Source organism: Lissotriton vulgaris, chromosome 9 (assembly GCF_964263255.1).
Source record: "Lissotriton vulgaris chromosome 9, aLisVul1.2, whole genome shotgun sequence".
Lineage (NCBI taxonomy): Eukaryota > Metazoa > Chordata > Amphibia > Caudata > Salamandridae > Lissotriton > Lissotriton vulgaris.
This window is the reverse complement of record NC_141697.1, coordinates 1,199,317,329-1,199,337,923: the sequence shown is the minus strand read 5'-3', so window position 1 is coordinate 1,199,337,923 and position 20,595 is coordinate 1,199,317,329.

The window sequence follows — 20,595 nt, the reverse complement described above, 5'->3', positions numbered from 1 at the left end:
TTCGAAGCACCCCTTCTTTTGACTACAGGTTGTAATGAGAATTTGTTGGGATTGGACTTGTTGAAGAGATTGTATGCGACTTTGTATTGTTCTCCGGCAGGAGTACATCTTACTTTGGGTGAGAGTGTGATCTCTCGGATGTACGTATTGAAAGATTGTCTTCCATCGGAATTGTCTTTGTTACCGGATCCACTGTGGGCTACGGGTCCAAATGATGTGGGCCTGTTAGATATTCCCCCGTATGTTGTGACACTGAAGGCGAATGCTAAGTTACCGTGCATTCCACAATATCGTATCTCGAGTGATGATGAGCGTGCACTTTTAGCGATCATTTATGATCTGATCGGCAAGGGTGTTATTGAAGAGACGCGAGGTAATGTGTGCAATAGTCCTGTTTTGCCTGTTCTAAAGAGAACTGATCCTTCACAGCCTCCTGTATATAGATTTGTCATCGATCTTCGTGAAGTGAAAAAGATTGTTGTTCCACAATTTCCTGTTGTGCCTGACATTACTGCATTATTGACTTTGATTCCGGCTTCTGCCACCTGGTTTTCGGTGATTGATTTGAAGAATGCTTTCTTCAGCATCCCGATTGCCATGGAGAGCAGGGAAATCTTTGGATTCTCTATAGGAGGACGAAGTTTCCGCTTTAAACGCGCTCCTCAAGGCTATTGCGAGAGTCCATCGATTTACAGTCAAGCTTTAAAGACACAACTTGATCTGTTGGTTTTACCTGAAGGTGCAGCTCTTATTCAGTATGTTGATGATTTGTTAGTTGCTGCCGATACTGAGGAGATTTGTAAGGATGCCACTTTGTCATTATTACGTCATTTATCTGATTGTCATCACAAAGTTTCTCTCTCAAAACTGCAATTCTGTCAACAAGAAGTTACCTACCTAGGTCACCTCTTATCGAAGGAGGGAAGGAAACTGACCCCAGAAAGAATTCAGGCTATTGCGAAAATGAGTGTTCCTACGACACAGAGAGAAGTACGTGCATTTTTGGGTATCACGTCGTACTGTAGACAGTGGATTCCTAATTTTTCCTTGTTAGCGAAGCCTTTGATAGCTCTTACTGTTAAGGATACTTCAAATCCTATTCCTTGGACTGACGAATGTCAGAAGAGCTTTTCTGAATTACGCAATGCGTTGTGTTCAGCTCCTGTGTTGGGTACTCCCGACTACAGTAAGCCTTTCACATTGTATGTCCACGAGAGAGAGGGATGTGCATTGTCAGTTTTGACTCAGCAGTTTGGCGATGTGCGTACTTTTCGTCGACTTTGGATCCTGTAGCTAGAGCGTTGCCAAGTTGCTTGAGAGCCACAGCGGCAGCGGCTGTGTCAATTCGACAATCTGCTGGTTTGGTTATGGATAACACGTTAGTGGTTATGGTTCCACATGCAGTGGATACTTTGTTGAATCGTACCAAGACACAGCACTTAACTAGTGCTCGGTTGTCAGGGTATGAGCTTACACTGTTAGCGAGTCATGTGCACATCAAAAGGTGTAATACCTTAAACCCAGCTACATTGTTGCCGATTTCGCTTGAGACAGATGATGATAGTGAAGAACAGCATGATTGTTTTCTAAGAACCGAAGAAGAGACGAAAGGGAGAGTGGATCTCCGGGATACTCCTCTTCCTGACTGTGATGATGCTTTGTGGGTTGATGGTTCGTGCTTTAAGTTGCCGAATGGTGATACGACTGCAGCATATGCTGTGACGACTGCAGCATATGGTTGTTGAAGCTGCACGTATCCCACATAACTCAGCACAAGCAGCGGAATTGATTGCACTTACGCGAGCGTGTGCGTTGGCGAAAGGAAAACGTGTGAATGTGTACACGGATAGTCAGTATGCGTTTGGTGTGGCTCATAGCTTTGGACGTTTGTGGCATGAACGTGGATTTTTGACATCGAATGGGACGAAGATCCAACATGGGCAACTGGTGAATGAACTTCTCGAATCTCTTACGTTACCATTGCAAGTAGCGATTGTGAAATGCAGTGCCCATAAAAAGGTTATGGATGATGTTGGTCGTGGTAATGCATTTGCGGATGAAGTTGCGAAAGAAACTGCTAGAAACGTGATGAGTCGAATGTATGTTGCGGGTCCAGCAAGATGGGTTCCAGAGAAGAGTATGTGTGAAGATACCATTGAGAGCGTGAAATCCATTCAAGGTGAAGCCACAGAGAAAGAGTTGAATGAATGGAGAGAAAGCAAGGGTAGATTGGATTTGAATGGTTGTTGGACTGATTTGTCAGAGCATCAGAGATGGTTGTTGCCTAATGCGTATGTGCTTCCAGTTGTTACAATGGCTCATGGAATGGCACATATTAGGGTGAAAGGGATTTGCAAACTGTTGGCCCCTGTTTGGCAGAATGTGGAAATTCCCAAATGCGCAGAGAATTTGGTCAAGAACTGTATGGTGTGCTAGATGCATAATCCTGGTAAGGGAACTCCAACACCAGCTGGTCATTTAGCTCCTCCTACGTATCCGTTCGAGGCTTTGCAGCTAGATTTCATCCATATGGAGAGATGCAACAACTTGAAATATGTGTTAGTGGTTGTTTGCTCCTTTTCTAGATGGGTAGAAGCTTACCCCCTTAAGGACAATACTGCTTTGTCCACAGCGAAGGCCTTGATAAAAGAATTTTTCCTGAGGTTTGGAATGCCGAGAATTATCTGGAGTGATAATGGGAGTGAATTTGTGGGTCAAGTTATGAAGAGAGTGTGTGAGGGTCTCGGGATTAGGCAGAAATTCCACGCTGCAAATTACCCCCAATCAGCTGGTTTAGTCGAGTGCTATAATGGCACTCTTAAGTTAAAAGTGGCCAAAATTCAAGAGAGCACTGGTTTACAATGGCCAGATGCCTTGCCATTAGCACTTTTGTCCACAAGAATGACTGTGCATTCGCGAATGGGTTTGAGTCCGTATGAGGTTGTGTTTGGTCGCCCGGCAAATATTTGGGGCGTACCAAGACCAACGAGGTTCACTGACCTCGAGTATCCTGTTTTGCTTGACTACTTGCGTGAACTGACAACTAAAATGAGTATCTTACGCCAACAGGTGCATGACAGCCTTCCACAAGCTGCAGAGCATCCAGGCCATTCTATTGAACCTGGATCGTGGATTTTTGTACGTAACTTCCAGCGGACCAAGAACGAACAGCCCCGTTGGACGGGGCCCTACCAAGTACTCCTGTCAACAAGATCTGCGGTCCGAGTGCGAGGCAAGCGAAACTGGATCCACGGATCTTATACTAAAAGGGCACCTCTGCCCTTGCCATACGATATGTGGGTCCAGGAGGGACTTGCAGACTCTGAAACAGAAGTTGTCCCACGGTTTATAACGTTCAGCGATGCTCGACTGATTGGAACAAACTCAGAGAAAGAGAGCAATAGAATTTTGCAAGAATAAGTACCTCCTGCAGATCGATTGGACACTACAGAGCCTCACCTTTTGTTCGCTGATCAAGAATTGGCTGGAAAGAGCTGCTATAATCTGAGACCGAGAGTTACGGACAAATAAATAAAGACTAATAAAGTTTGATGATTTTTTCTGTTTACAGGTTAACTCTCCACCAAGGATCTACTCATTTTTGTTTTTCTTGAACCACCATCCGGTTCTTGCTGCTAGGGTCGTGGTTGCCATCCGTCTTTGGAGTGAAAGCCTGAGACACTAGGTCGAGGGTTCTGTTGGCCCAAGGCAGCCTTCCTGGGTTAGCAGAGGCATTCTGGAGCAGAAACAACCTACCACCGCGGGCAGCACATTTAGTTTAGGATGGATTTCTTTGAGTTGGAGAGACCTGTACAGACATTGACTTGTAGAAAACGAATATGTAAAATAATATCGAAGAAAAGTTTTTTGATACCATGTTTATTTTTACTATTGAGCTTTATAATATTTATAGTAGCTGGTTATGTAACATTTGTTTTTAAAATGACGTTTAATCCCACTGTACAACCTACACCTTCACCTACTATTTCTTCTCATTCTTTCCATCCTTTGCCTGAGCATGAGGTAGTTAGACGATTGGAATTTGCTAACAATTCCTTCATCCAACTTCTGCACCAACACCAGTTAGTGATGAATACGACAAGCTGTTGGATTTGTGGTTTGATGCCTCATACAACCGATAAGGGTATTCCTTATTTAGTTTTGCCCTTTAGTTTAAACGGTTCGATTTGGGCTTATAGAACGATGTTTATCTATGCCCATAGTGTTTACCCCCAACGTTCACTGAAAGACAACCAAAAGAACAATGCTATAGTTAAAGGCATTGTTGACATGATTAGAGGGATCAGCTCGTATGAGACTATTCCGAGAGATGAGAAACTAGCTTACATTGGTTGGAACGTTACTGGATATGGAGTTAGTCTGAGTGTTAACCAGCGAGCGAAGAGTTCTCCACCGATTTGGATAGTGCCCCATCAGGGCCACTATTGTCTGCAGGGCAACGGCAAGAATCCGAAGGCTCAGTTAGGGAAGAGTGTTTGCGCTGAGACTTATGTATTTGCGTCTCAGTCTTCCCCAGCGTTCCTAGCTGCTAAGGGTACCTATTTTGTTTGCTACGACAAAGCTTATACATGGTTGCCCCCCGACTTCTCGGGCACATGTTTTGTTTCCTTTCTGTTACCTCCCACTTTTACAGCTGTGGCAGATTACCATAAAATGAGAGTTGCTAGAGGTATCTTTAGCCAAGAAGACACTGCAGGACAAGAACTGGGAGATTTCTTTAAGGGTTTTCTGCCGTTCTGGGGACCTATGGCTAACAGTAGGAATATTCGCCAGTTGACGAGAGTGGTTGAGTCCACCATAGTCGAAACTGCTGGTGCCCTTGGTAACCTGACTGCTTCAAAATAGAGTTGCCCTTGATGTTATTCTAGCAGATCGAGGTGGAGTTTGCAAGCTGATTCAATCGAGCTGCTGTGTTTTCATTCCAGACAACGCTCCATCAGTCTTCCAGGCCATTTCCAAATTGCATAAAATCTCCGATTCTGTCCATTTGGACAAAGGAGATTGGTCTTTGATGGGATGGTTATGGGGATTGATATCCACTTGGGGTTGGAAGATTTTGATGGTCATTGGGATGGTCTTAGCAATCCTTTTCATGTTCTGTCTCTGTGTACAGTGTGCTCCTGCTATTTGTGGCCTCTGCGCTACTTCGTGTGCAAGGAGACCTGTCCAGAGAGAGGTACTGAGTAATAGGATGATGCTACAGCAACATATCGATGATCTGATGAATATAGATCCGGATTCAGATTAACATAGGTTTGGGTCTGTTGCCTATGTAAGGGCAAAAGGAGGGGCTGTTGTTCCGTGGTTCGCGAACTGGGTTCGATGGTTCCGAACCCGTTCACTAAAGATTGTTGGAAATGGACGATTTTTATGTCAGCAGACCGCAAATGGCGAGTGTAGCGTGTCTGAGAGTTTTCGTATGAATCGATATAGGAGAACACTCTGTATTCAAGGATTTAGTTTGAACCTCCGGGTTCCATTTTGTATACGGCAGCCATTTTGTGTGGTTGCCGTAACATAGGCCCGATGACTGTGGCCGAACGAGTCCTTGAGACACGTACGCCTTAGCTGACTCCTGGGTGACCTGGCCGAACGTACTCCTTGCCCGAGGCTGACCTCCCTGGGCCAGTTCCTTGTTCAGCAGCTGGCCTGATAAAGATCAAAGAGCAGGACGTGCCCGAGTTTATGGTACACTGCTCCCACCTTTCTATCTCCTTTCCAATCTGTTTCTGCCTTTCCTTTACAACATAATCATTGATCTGGGTTGAAGGCTTTATGATGGGTTTGTCCGGCCTGATCGAACAGGAAACCGGGAATTTGCTTGGTCATTTCTGGTGGGCTGGACAACGGAAAATGGGATTGTCTGGGATTGTCGTCATACGCTACTTTTGAAATGTTACACTGTCATTGGTCAGTTTGTATGCACCGAATGCTAATTTGAAATGTTGCCTGAGGCTTGATTTTTGGCATAAAAGACCATGCTCCGCTTATTGAATTTGTGCAGTCTCTAGCGAACCACCCGTGTTGTGCTTCGAAAATCTCTGTTCCTGGTTGCAGCCAATAAACTTTGGTCTTTGACGTCATCAAGAAGTATCCCGTGTCTCTGTTTGCAAAGACAGGGGAACTCGAAGGTTTCAGGCGTTCTCCCTGACGCCGCTGGGTTCTAAAAACCCGGTCCTTCACAGGTCAAGAGCTATTGTGAACACAGCAGAAGTCTGATCGAACTCATATCTGTGAATCTGACCTTCCTCAAAGTGTAAGATGAAGTTTGGTGTGAGTAAGAGCTAAGCCCAACTCCAAATGTGTGTGTCACACGTGATGATTAAGACTTGAAGATCAATGTTTCTGGGCCTGATGAAGAACACAGGAGTATGGATGATCTAAGCCTGACAATGGGAAGTAATATGGACGCATTTGTCAAGTTTTCTGCTTGCTGTTTTCTTTGCTCAACATCTGTTAAGTGAATATAGGAGGGAAACTAAAGTGGTCTGGCACAATGTGGGAAGAACCACCAAATCGACTTTGAGTTTGTTCTTATGATATTTATGTACTCACTGTCTCTATCTCAATGAGTGTTATGTACTCAGAGATCAACAATCACTCATACTTTAATTTAATGATCACGTACACTAATTGCCATGATCTCCAAAGAATGATTTAATTTCTTAATTTCAACTTTTTTTTATTTAGATCAAATCCTTTAGAAAGTTTTGTTTTGGTACATAAAAAAACTTTTGAAATAATTGGACATACACTGGAATCACAACAAATAATAATAGACAGACACTTTACATAACACAATACATTATCAATAAGCATTTAAATCACATTGGAAAAAATGACATACACAACATTTATAGCTCAGGTTCTGTATAAATTTGCAACCACAATATTATCAAAAATACCTCTGGCTAGTGTCTCTGTAGGTTCTATTTCTAAATCATTTCAGAGGTAGTGGCCAAATAGTGACCCTACTATGCTCACTTCTAATCATTTTACAGGAAGAAAACTTGGTTGTGAGCAAAAAGTGGTAGCGCATAAACATCAAAACCTATTTGGCCAATTGAAAAACAGTCGAACCACAATATGTTTCTTGAAGGATTCTCCTCAGGACACAGAACACTTGGAGAGCTTCAAGTGAAAGAAAAAAGGATGCTAAATTTAAAACTCAATCTTTATTATCAAATTTATACAGAACCTGAGCTATAAATGTTTTGTATGTCATTTTTTCCAATGCTATTTATATGTTTATTGATAATGTATTGTGTTACGTATATTGTACATCTATTATTATTTGTAGTGATTTCAGTGTATATCCAATTATTTCAAAAGTTTTTTATGTACCAAAACTAACATTTCTAAAGGATTTGATCTAAACAAAACAAAATATTGAAATTAAGAAATTAAATCATTCTTTGCAGATCATGGCAATTAGTTTACCTGATATTTGAATGAAAGTATGAGTGATTGTTGATCAGTATTGGCATTTCTTGTGGTGTTCGCACTTAGTAAGAGAATGGCACACCAAAGTGCCCCACAAGAGGGCCATGCATGTATGGCCACATGCTATAAATGTAGGTACGTCTGTGTTGCATGTTCAGTGACACCTGAAAACAAAACAGCACAATTGTCTCTGTACCCAAGGCAGTAATCTCCAGTCCTCGCCCTAACTGAAGAGGTGGAGGTGTTCTAAATGCATGCGAACAATCAGGACCATGTCAGTTCTACGTCACTGGTGATTTCTGTTGCTGTAGGTGACTACAATGGAGTAATCCTATTGATCTGTTATCAGGAGCGGTTGGTCGTGAGAGTGCTGCTGTGCGGTGATGTGGGGAGGGGGAAGGGCAGGGTGGGGGGTAGTAAACTATGTATTAGGGCCGTTTACAGGTAAGCAAACATTGAAATAAATAAAACTAATTTCGTTGCGCGCACTGCATCACTTTTGGCAATGCAGTGTGCGCAATGAAATCCGTTTTTATTTCTTTTAATGTTTACTTGCCTGTAATCAGCCCTAATCCATAATTTACTACCCCCCACCCTGCCCCTCCCCCTCCCCACGTCACCGCCCGGCCGCACTCCCACGACCGACCGCTCCTGTCTGTTATGCATGTAGGTGGTGTGTGTTCTGTGGGGTTTTGACATTCCTGGAACGTTCATACGACCTATTGTTAGGTTTTAGCTTTACATAGCGGACTTCTAATGTTCTAACATTGTAAAACATGTCAATGACAGGCTAGCTTCTTTCAAGAAGACATTGAAACCAGACCTGTGTGCCATTTAATCTACTCTGCACATGATCATCAGTCAGTGCGCAATCCCCTTCACAAGCCGAAAGCAGAGTGTTTCCCTTGCAAGCTTCATGGTGAGGAAACACAATGATCTGAATAAAAAAATATGATCACAGAGCAACTAGTCATGAAAGAAACATTCTGCTGCAAAGCCCTCCACAACGCTGGACCTGCATACCTCAACCACCGCCTCTCCTTCTACACTCCCACCAGACATCTTCAATCCCCCCATCTGGACTTGCCACCGTCTCACTGATCTGAAAGACCACGGCTGGAGGAATATTTTTCTCCTATCTCGCTGTGAAGACCTGGAACTCCCTGGCTCTGCACCTGAGGCGATCACCATCGCTGCCGCAACTCCGGGAGGAACTCAAGACCTGGCTCTTGAACTGAACTGCAGACTCCCCCACACACTTAGCGCCTTGAGACCCTCATGGGTGAGTAGTCATGCTATAAAAACGTACTGATTGATTTATTGATTGATTGAGTGATTGACTGGACCAATATGGGGAACGGCCATGACAACGCGGGGATTACCCCACACTACCATTACAACGCGGGGATTACAACGAAAGTCGTTACAACGACTTTCGCTGGAGGGCGCTGTTGGATAGGGAATAGTTTAATTTTTTACCCAACACCTTCCCTACTGTCAACGTGGGCTGGAGTTGGAATAGAAAATTAAACTATTCCACTATCCAGCGCTCTCCAGCGAAAGTCGTTGTAACGACTTTCGTTGTAATCCCCGCGCCATGCGTTGTCATGACATACAACCGACCAATATATATATATAACTTTTTTTCCAATTGAGTTTTTTATTTCACCTTCAAACAAACATACTCTAAGCATCAGAACAAAAAATACTTCTAAAAAAAGTGTTGGTAATAATAATAACATAAATGAATAAAATGGTCACATTATTGAGTGGTCATTCATTGCCTTTTTAAAGAAAATTACTTTGAACAATGATATTGACACATATAAATGAGAACACAATTGTAGAGTTATTGTTACTTGTGCTCAACTGTTTAGTCAGAACCATATTTTGCACAATGCTTTCTAGATACCTTGGAGCAAATTCACAAATAAGTAGTTCGACAACCCCATCACTTGATCCACTCCTAAGAGCCTTTGTGAAAGGACCCCACAGTTTCTGCAGCAAGAAGGAATGTTGAAAAGGCAGTGCGAAAAGCAGGGTTGTAACCAGTATTTAGGTGACATAACCACTGCCAAAGCTTTTAGGTTCTCTTGCATGGCTGCTCCTTTTATGGCGCTCTTATCCCAATTAATAACCAAATCCCTTGCTTTAACAACAACAGAACCGGTAAATAAGTACATTGCCAGTAACACAGAATAAAACATATTTATTGTCTACTTCTCAACATATCTTTACAATTTGTCATTATTCATTGGGAGGTGGACAATACATGTTGTGGCTGTGATTTTTGCTTGGTGTTTCAATCTGTGTTGGCCAGAAGGAGGCCTGCATCAGGTCACTGTTTTCCTCAAAAAGACAATGAAAATCTCTTGAACTTGACGTGATGATTAGATTAGATTCTCTCAAAGACATGAATGTTAGATCATCTTTCCTAAGGACACCTTAATTGTGTGTTTATTTTTACTTTTAGCCTAATGTAGCGGATCATCGTCAAGCACCATGGTGGATGCTACTCACAGAGAGAAGGAGGAGTTTCTTCCAGTGTTGGAGGCTGCCCCACCTTGAGGTGCATATTGATGTTCTTCTTTTCCTGTGGCCTTGGGGCATGTGTGTGCGCAACATGTGGTGAAATGGAAATTTCAGGGATGGAACAGGGTGTCCTTTTGGCACCCTTGCACCCTTGAAAGTACATGCGCAATTTGTGAGTACCTATTGGAAACTTGCAAATTGCGCATGCAATCCCCATTCATTCCTATGGGCCTCTAGACCCATATAAATTAATGGGAAGCCATTCCCAAATTGCGATTTGCAATTTGCGAGTCGCAATTATGGAATTTGTAGGAATCTCTATTTTTTTTAGCGATTCCTACATGCATACGGATTTGCGATTCCTAATTTGCGATTCCTTAAAAATCGCAATTTAGGAATCGCAATTACTTTCTTTGAGGCATATGGCCTTAGTTAGGATAACCTTTTGGTTTATGGTTAGGGTTAGGAGTCGAGTAAGGTTAGTATTAGGGTTAATGTTAGGGTTTGGGATAGGATTGAGGTTAATGTTATGGTTTTGGTTAGGATAACGATTACAATTATAGTTAGGGTGAGGGGTAGGATAAGGTTAGAATTAGGGCTAGGTTTTGGGCTAGGGTTAGCAGAAATAACATTGTCTAAGTACATTTTATCAGTGTGGTGTTACCGGTAGGATATTGAAGCAATGACCGGTCAAACTCATGTGGTTGAATTTATGGCCATTGTATTGCTAGGGATGTGGTTGCAGAGTAATGTTAGGCAGTGTGTTGGAGTAGACCTTATAGCAATGCTTGTCGAAGTACCATCCAGATATGAAAGTGCCTGGCCTCCCTCTCCACCTCCCCGCTTCACCCTCGCTGAACCACTTCCTGAAGGAATTCAAGACCTGGCTCTTCGACTGAGACCTACAGCACAGTGCCTGCATACCCCCCCCCCCGGGGTGATGAGCCACGCTATACAAATACTACTTTGAATTTGATTGATTGATATATCAGTCTATTTTACCTAGCAATAGACCAATGCGCGAGTCAATAGGAGCGTCCTGCAGGCGCTGTGATTCAATTAGTGAGGATGCCATACTAGACCGCGGCTCAGCTTTACGCAAGGCGATGGGCGCCTCCTAATGCCGACACACACTGCGCATTATAATTGCAACACTTCCAAGACTGACTTTGCGTATTGGTAATGGCATCTCTAAATCCCCCGCTGCTGTGAGACGCACTGTTGATCTACAGGGTAGACAAGAAGCTGCCGCTTCATGGACTCAGGGATTAGGGAGATACAGACCACTGACAAGCTAGAGATTAAAACCCCGGCTTCCGTAGAGCTGGACTCAGTACATGCAGCGCAATCAGCACGCGGCAGAGAAGGAGCTCGCGAATAGAATGGCCCCGCGTGCACAAGGGGGGTTTGGGTGCCTGGAACCAGGCACTTCATTTACAATCCGGAATTTTCTGTAGTGAGCAGGAGAGGATTTGCATACACTCACAGCTGTGTACAAGGGGGCTTAGCCGCCACCCTCTACTGTGCAGCAAACACAGCAGTGCATGCAGGGGGGTGGGTTTCAATTATACAGAGTGTGTTTGAAGGCTGCAGGACAGCATGAGGCGCTGTATGAGCCTGGAATTATATAGATGACAATACTGGATTATTTGCCTTGGTAGAGGGAGGGAAGGCACATCTTTCCACCCTCAAATAGTTGAATGCAACGTGAGTGAGATGAGGCCTACCACTGGTGTGCAGGAAAAGAGGCTTGGGATCTGCTTTAACAACCTGTACTCATAACGCGTCGTTTTATTCAGCATAAAAGTCTTCAGAACAGTGGCTTGTGATTTGTAAATTGTGATTCTGGTTGTATCAGAAATGTATGAATTTGTACAGTTTTAAACCTCCCCTCTTCCCTTCTCCTTTTATCTGTATTCTATTTTTTTACTGTTTTATGTTTTACAGATATTTGTCCCAATAAACATATTTTTAGTACTACTATTTTATGAGATTCCTCCTACTGTGATAAAACAAGACACAAAAGTTGTTCGGGTTTTTTGGGTCAAATCAACCACTGTATTCCTTTCAAAGAATTTTAAGGGATCGAGTGTAATATTTATTTATTTCACCAAATTATTAAAGTTAAATGCATGATCTTACTTATTTATTTATATTTACAAGTTACCGAGGGACCCATCGTGACAGCACTAGATATGGTGAAAAACGTCAAAAAGTTATTTTGTGATACTCCTTACCTTGTGCAGGGATTGCTCAAATTAGATTTTTTTTATCATTAATACTCAGCCCTTAGGGGCTCCAACCTACCCTCCACTACGGCCCTAAATAAGGGAGACCTTTAAATGCCGCATCCAGATAATCGTTAGTCCCACCGGATGAGAATCTGGCCCCACTTACCCCTCCCTCGTTGCTTCAAAACACAATCTACTGGAGACAACATCTCACATGGAGATCTGGCAGATGTTGTAGGTCCCCCAACAGAGACAGTGTGCTCAGAGTACTACTGTTGCTAAGTGTTTGCATTGATATGTTATGATTTTTTTGTTTTTAAGCTATGTTACGTTATGTTATGCTATGTTATGGTATGATATGTTATGCTATGTTTTGCTATGCTATTCTTTTGTTATGTTATGTTACTTTATGCTATGCCATGTCATGTTATGCTATACTATGCTTGGTTATGGGCTATGGTATGTTGCGTTATGTTATGTAATGCTATAGTATGCTATGCTATGTTATGGCCTGCTATGCTATGTTATGTTCTGTCATGCTTTGTTATGGGCTATGTTATGTTATGCTTTGGCGTGCTATGCTTTGTATGCTATGCTATGTTACGTTACTTTATGTTATTATATGTTTTGTGTATTTGTATAGCGTACAACTCATCTGGGAGGCTATCCTGGCGGATACTGACTTGATGCTGGTGCACACTGTGATGACGTGCGTCGGTGTGTACTGACACATTGCACTGGCACATCAGTGCACAGGCTCCCCACGGTGTCTGCTAGGGAGGGAGTCCCTTCATGCTGCCAGCCACTCCCTGTCCATCACTACGAAGCATTGGTGTTTGATGCAGCATGGTCTGGGACTACCGACCACCCCCTCCCTATCATGCAAACACCACATACAATCCCCGTAGTAATTTGACCAGGTGAGGGATTTCTTTGGAAGGCAGGGGGTCTCGCGACCCCCCGGCCGTATTTATTAAAATATGAAAACAAAATAAAATTTGAAAATAAACATTATTTCATAAATATTAAATGCAAAATTCTGACATTAGATTACAGCAAGGTAGACAGGTATGAAGGGCTCCCCCCCCCCCCCCCCCACCCTCCGGTCTTCATTTATTTTCTCTATTCAACAGCATACCAGCCCAGGTATGAATTTGCACAATATTTTTGCATCGAGTTTTCTTACATTGTCGTCTTTTCAAGTAAAAGTTGAACGTTTGAGCAGCATAAGAAAGTTGACAATGCCAAAGCCAGGTCAGAACTGTATTATGAATTACAGTACTAAACGGTGTGATCCTCAGCAGATGCCTCTCTCTCCCGCTGAGTCCGTTTCCTTGTGGTATTCGGACTAACAAGAGGCAGACCAGCTATTTTTATTAGCATTCACAAATAATGTGACTCCACCGGAAGCAGAAGGCAGCAAAGCATGTGCATAGAGGAATACACTAGGACCCCATTTAAATTGTTGCTGACGTCATTCTGCATAGATAGTCTTTTTTTCATAGCTCTAGCATAAGTATTTGAATATTGTTTCAACTTACGAGATGTTAAGCAGAAACTGAGATAAGGGTTGGTGAGTCAGATTTGCATACCTGAGGTTGTATACTTTTTCCATTTTAATTTTTGCCACGTGGTGCAATGACACATGTTGGATAATTGCCTGTTGTGTCGAGGTAAGGCCTTCACGCATCCCCTCATTGTGAGATCAGGTGAGCAGACATGTTGCTCGCTCACAAGGCACGCACTGCAATGCGCAGGCGTGCGTCTTTTAATTATACATTTATATGACGACACATGAGCTGAATCACTGGTTCCCGCCATGTATAATCTACGCCTATCGACACTGCATCTCTCTCTCGTTCTCTCTCTCTCGCTCTCTCTCTCTCTTCTCTCTCTCTCTCTCTCTCGCTCTCTCTCTCTCTCTCTCGCTCTCTCTCTCTCTCTCTCTCTTCTCTCTCGCTCTCTCTCTCGCTCTCTCTCTCTTCTCTCTCTCTCTCTCTCTCTCGCTCTCTCTCTCTCTCGCTCTGTCTCTCTCTTCTCTCTCTCTCTCTCGCTCTGTCTCTTTCTTCTCTCTCTCTCTCTCTCTCGCTCTCTCTCTCTCTCTCGCTCTCTCTCTCTCTTCTCTCTCTCTCTCTCTCTCTTCTCTCTCTCTCTCTCTCTCTCACACACACACACACATATGATTCTGTGTGAAATAAGTCTTCAGGTTTTATGGTCTTCCAGCAGGGTGAATATTTCCAAACTGCAATTTACATGAGCCAAGAGGTGTTTGGCTGATGACAGGTGCCCTTTTTCTCCAATCAATCTGTGGGTTGAGGACTCCCTGCAGAAAGGGCACCCTCTGCGGCTTTATCGTGGATGGCGGCATGCTTTCCTGGGTGTATAATTAAGGTTCTTAAGGGTCTCCATGGTGTAATGAGCACCGCCTGGACTGAGAGGAGCAGGGGTTCGGGCCCCGGCCGGCCATGGATGGGTGCAGATGGGCTTGCCTCTGTTGCGCCTTTGAAGCCCCAGCAGCACTCTTGCTGAGCGCGTGCATGCACTGGGCCTCATTAAATAGAGTGCCAGGGCGTGCCGCAAAAAGGCTGGAACACTAACCAAAATGGCACGCGCTTCCATGCTATCAGGCTGGCTCTGAACACGGCCAAGGAAATTCTACCTCCTGTAATACCCCGTAGCACCGCCTGAGAAAGTTCTGGTAGCGCAACTAAGCATAAAGTGCAAGTTAGGATAAAATAAGGGGGCATATTACAAACAACTATCGATAATTATCGCTATGTTGGTTTAGCGGCAATATTTTTATCGCCGAGCTGCGGCGATTTTTATCGCTTAGGAACCTTGCTATTATAAAGGTTTATCTCCTAAGCGATAAAAATCGACCGAAATGCATGAATATCGATGAAAAGTCAGCGATATTCATGCATTACCGAGCTAATGCTCTTAGCCATGTTATCCACCTACCATTGGATAACATGGCTAAGAACTGCTCAGGGCAGGTGTTAGCTTTTGGAGATATTCGTGCTTAGCGCGAATATCTCCAAAAGTTGGTAATAGGAGATAGCAATGTTAGCGACTGTTTCCAGTCGCTAACATCTTGGCACACCCACTTTGCATGTCATTAGTGATAAATTTCACTGACATGCAAAGCGGGGCCCAAGATGGTCGCTATCTCCTGCTAGCTGTCGCTAACTGGTGTTAGCGACAGCTTGGTAATAGGGAGATACTTTTATCTCCGCTTTCTTGGCTTTTAAAGCCAAAAAAGCGGAGATAAACCCCCTTGATAATATGCCCCATGGTTCTCTAAATAGTTTCAGGCTACTTGATTTGCCCAACCTTCCTCTTGTTCTCCCAATGTCTCCCGCTCTTACAGTAAATTCTAGAGGACAACGTTAAAATATTTAAAAAAAACAGTTTGTTTCAAGCAGCCTTAGAGCATTTTTTTGTGCCATAGCTACTAGCTTGTTGGGGTTAGGAATAGGAATGTGAACACACAGGCACACACAGAATGCAAAATGTGTTGTTTGATAATGCAGTAAAATGTTCAGTGTGCAGTGGTTTGCACAAAATCTCTAATGTGCCTCACACCAAATTGCTAAGTCTCTCTTACTGCGTAAGGGCTGGGGCACACTGGCAGTAGTGGTCATAACAATGATAGATGTGAGGACTGTGGGGCATTATATGATATGGTTGTTCAACCTTCGCATGTAGTATACTCACAGAACTGCCGGGTCCAGACAGGCTGGTTTGTAAAACATTTAGCTCAACCCTGGGTAGCTAGGGATTCTACAACCAGCAAGGGTTCAACAAAAGAAATAGTGTAAAGCATTTAGAAGCACCGAACAAAGAAATAAGAAAGTCACCTAACACAAAAGAAATTTGACACCAATTTTTAAAACTAGATTATATTGTTATGAGTGTATTGACAACAAGATGAAAAAAATCCACAAGAGGGCTCTGGAGATATAGATTTTTAAATGTGCAATTATTTTGTTAGAATTTATTTTCTTGGAAATAAAGTATTTTGACGTTGACTTTAAAGTAGATTTTTAAGTAAAATGTAAATCTCCACTTTTAAGGCCAAAGCTCAAACAAGCATTGATAACCGTAGAGCTTAGAAACTTTTCACCACTCCTGCCCAAGGGGGCAGACCAAATCTAGCAGAGAGAAGTTCAGGGGGGTACTAAAGAGTATATGGCAGTTACCTGTTCACCAAAGCAGTCCCAAGTCCAGTTCCTCACTTTACATTAAAACCGCCATAGACTGGCAAACCGAATAAAAGTGGGTCTTGTCAAGTCGTCTCCAAATTGTTGTGATCAGAGTACACAACCAGGATGTAGTAATATTCTTCCCTTATTACGATGGTAACAGGCCCACAGGGCAAACTGGAGAGACGTGAATCAGACCAGGTTCATTCATGCCCTGACATTTCCCCACCCAGAGGGTGCACCAATTCCAAACATACATTCTACAATGAAATACTAGTATTCTACACTAGTACACTGGTACAATAAGGCCTATGAAAAAGCACACTGGCTGGCTACACAAAATGGCCACCAGCCACATGTTTAAACATTAACAAGCAACAAGCAAGAAGGCATGGACAACAAAGAACAAAAGCACACTGACTGCCTACACAAAATGTCCACAGGCCACATGTTCAAGCAACAAGCAAGAAGGCACGGACAAAAAGAATGACGTACTATAGAAAATAACATAAGGAGCTGTACTTACCAATAGCCCCAATACCAATTACTCAATAGCCAGTCAGTTGGCAGTGAAGAAAGTTCAATCGTTTATTCATTATCATCAAAACACTTTATTCGATTAACTAAAATCATAAAAGGCAGAAAAATTCATACAATTCAAAACAATGACACACACATATATATACATCATATATATACATCAATAGTGCAAATCAGCAGTAAAGGATAAAAATTACTTTTCTGATAAAAACACACATAATAAAATCCATCAAATAAAAAACGATCACGCAGGGTCAAATATGGAAGGCAGACTCTTTGTTTTCACCCGCATAGCTGCCACCAGAAAGCTGGCCACATAAAAAATGTTGCGGGGACAACTTAACATCTGCAGGTAGATGAGAGCAGGTCTGACTTGTATAAACCCTGCCTCTCGTAAAATTGGTAGCAGATATTTGTTCTGTAAATCAGAATAGAGCCCACAAAACATAATGAAATGCATTGTGTCCTGGCAAGAGAAATTGTCACACATACAGGGCTTACAGCATTCAGGTTTGCTGCAGGACGAATAGGTACCCAGGGAATAGTGGATTAAGTTAAATCTAAATCTAATCAATAGGAATCTATAGTAGGGATTAGAGACAGTCCTCAAAAAAGGCTCAAGTGAGGGAGATGTTAATAACACAAAATTGGCTCTAACTGATGATTTTTTGAGTTCTTTCTCCTCACGTTCCAAACTTGAGTCTTCTTGATCCAATTTACATCCTCCTTAGTTATTCGACCTGGGAATAAATAAAGGTCGGGCGCCCTAGTCGTGTAAACATCATTCTCAAATGGTTTTATAATAAAGAATACTCTATAGAGGAACCTCTCCCATCCTCACTCTAGGTGTGTGGAGAAGACTCCTTGCTTACCTTCAAAACAACACATATGTACTTTCGGCATAGCGCATGAAACACCGTAGATGGAAAAACACTACTTGGCTCTTGGCCTTCGAGCAAGGACCATATAGGGCGCACATGATTAGTACAAAGCTCTGCTTTAGTTATTATTGGGGAGGTCAGTAGGGGTGACTCCCTTTCGTCTCAGTGCCCGGGAGTGCAGGCATGGCGCCTTCAGGAATGCGCTTATCGCACCCAAAGCCAGATGCAACCTTGAGTCCCAGAACAGGGGAAGAATAGAGTGTATTCAGCTGTCTCCAGCAAATCCAATTAGCTAGGGCCTGACAGCCATTGGAAGGTAGCATGTGATCACTGTTCGTGCATAACGCAAACAGCAAAGATGGCGTCTGTATAGTTTTCGGCCTACTCGATGAAAAAAGAACACACACACAGCATATACCCTTACTAACTAAGCTAAAGAAGTTATAGATTAAGTTCTATTCATATCTGTATATTTAAGGATATATAGATACATCATGCCAACACAATATATATCTACGACCCATACCACTAACATAGGGGAAATCAGAGTTTTTTCCCTCCGAACCACCCTTTTAGCATGATGTAGCTAACTAAAGAGAAGTCAGTCTTCAACAATTCCTTCATCAATCTGCATTAGGTCTTTTATTTCTTGCTGAACTAATTGAGCCTTTACGGCCACAGGGAAAGGAGTGGTTATGGAAGAGGCAAGTTTAGTAGCACAATAAGAACAACAAGCTGGCCTACAATGTATACATAGGCAGCAGGTAAATATGACACCCACCATGCCTGCTAGTATCATCAAAATTTTCCATCCCCAAGTGGACAATAGACCCCAGAACCAACCAGACAAAGACCAGGTCCATGTATCTGCATGTACTTCAGATGTCAAGCGATGTAGTTTTTGCATAGCCAAATGAACAGAGGGGGCAGAGTCAGGGATATATACGCAGCAGGAACTGCCGATCACACGGCATGCTCCTCCTCAATCAGCCAAGATAACGTCTAGAACCATTCTGTTCTGAAGCGAGACAAGTCTCGTAGCTTGAAGCTCTACAGTTAAATTTGTTAATATACCTGCGGTGGTATTGATTACCCTTTCAAATACTATAGACAAACGCCCTACTTCCTTACTGGTAATAATGGGTCCCCAAATAGGAAATACTCCCTTCATTATATCAATGAAATGTTGCTCTGCAGTATCCGTTTGATCAATGTCAGTGGTGTCTATTTCTCTCACACTTCTAATGAGGGGTAGGCCTCGCTTCTCTAATTGATGGTCCTTATGGTAATTAGCAGGAGCTATATACACTGGAGGGTACAGGAAAGACAGATAACAACAACCCGCCCAACTACGAGGTAGCCATGTATATGCATTTTCTCCTCATACAAAGTATACATTAGGAGGGGTCAATAATGGAGGGCTACTGAAAGTGCGCAGCCGATAGGTATAATTACACTGGCTCTCTTCTACTGATATTTTTCCTGCCCCCTGAATACAAAAAGCTGAAGTACTGTTTAGTATAGGTACTGGGATTGCCTTATCATCTGTGACATTTCTTTCTTTAAATTGTTGGAAATACTTGGTGAAATTAAACTCTGCAAAATCTAAGATCTCATTCCTGAGCCAAGTAACATTTTCATACTCTGTGTACATATTCATACAAGCATTTGGATCTAATGACCCTTCTCCATTATTTCCCTCAGGGTCGAAACCCTGGTGCAATTCTATGTATGTCAAAATCGTCTCATACTCTTTCTCAGAATAACGAGCAGTATCTACAGTATAGTGCATATACATCATGGACAACAATTTAAACCAAGCCTCACAACTTCCTAAATATGATGAAGGCAAATAAATAAATAAATCATGTCTATGCATCACAGAGGGGAAAAGGCCACAAACCCAACAATTGGTCGTATTTGTTGCACTGTGCATCTGATGAAGCATTTCTACAAACACATTTTTAGTGTTTGTAGAAAGGGCAAAGGGATACATGCTAACTAGAAGTCCAAAAACGAAACTTCGGCAATGCAGTCCAATCTGCCAGAGGGTTCTTCTTTCCTGTGTCAGTTTAGAGCCTCACAGGCAGGATCCTATCGTTCATCAAAGGAAAGCAAAAATCAAATCCTCGCGTTGGAGTTACGTATTCACACAACTCTTGAAGAATACACAACCTGGGCCCTTTCACAAGAAGTTCAGTCTTTCTTTCTGAACAGAGAAAACAAAATGTTCCAAGCTCTCAACACGTTCAGTCAAGTGTCCCGCTCAGTACCCCAGAAAAGTTTCTATCAAACCCTATTACTCAAGTCTTTCACTGTCTCCTGCCATCTTCATCTGGGGTACCACGTTGTTTTCTGGGCCGCAGGTTGTACCGAGCATGGCCAGGTGTCTCCTGGTCAGAGAACAAAACAGCGGAAGGTACATCCTCTGCAATGGGAATATCATGAACTCGTTGATTGACAACAGAAGCAACAGAATCTGGGGCAATTGCTGATTCAGATGCCAAAACCCTTTCAAAGCCCGGTACTCCTTCTCCTTGCCCTTCTCCGATTTCCAGGGAGTCAGAAAAAGGAACAAAGCGAGGGGCTTGTTCACTCTCCTGGGTCAAAATTCCTTCCTTGTTTTGCTGATCATGTGGAAGCAGGAGGGGCAATCTCTTCAAATGTGAGATATGTATCCAATGCCCCTTGCCATCCACCTTCACCGCCGTCTATGTAGCCAGGAGAATTTGATGGGGTTTT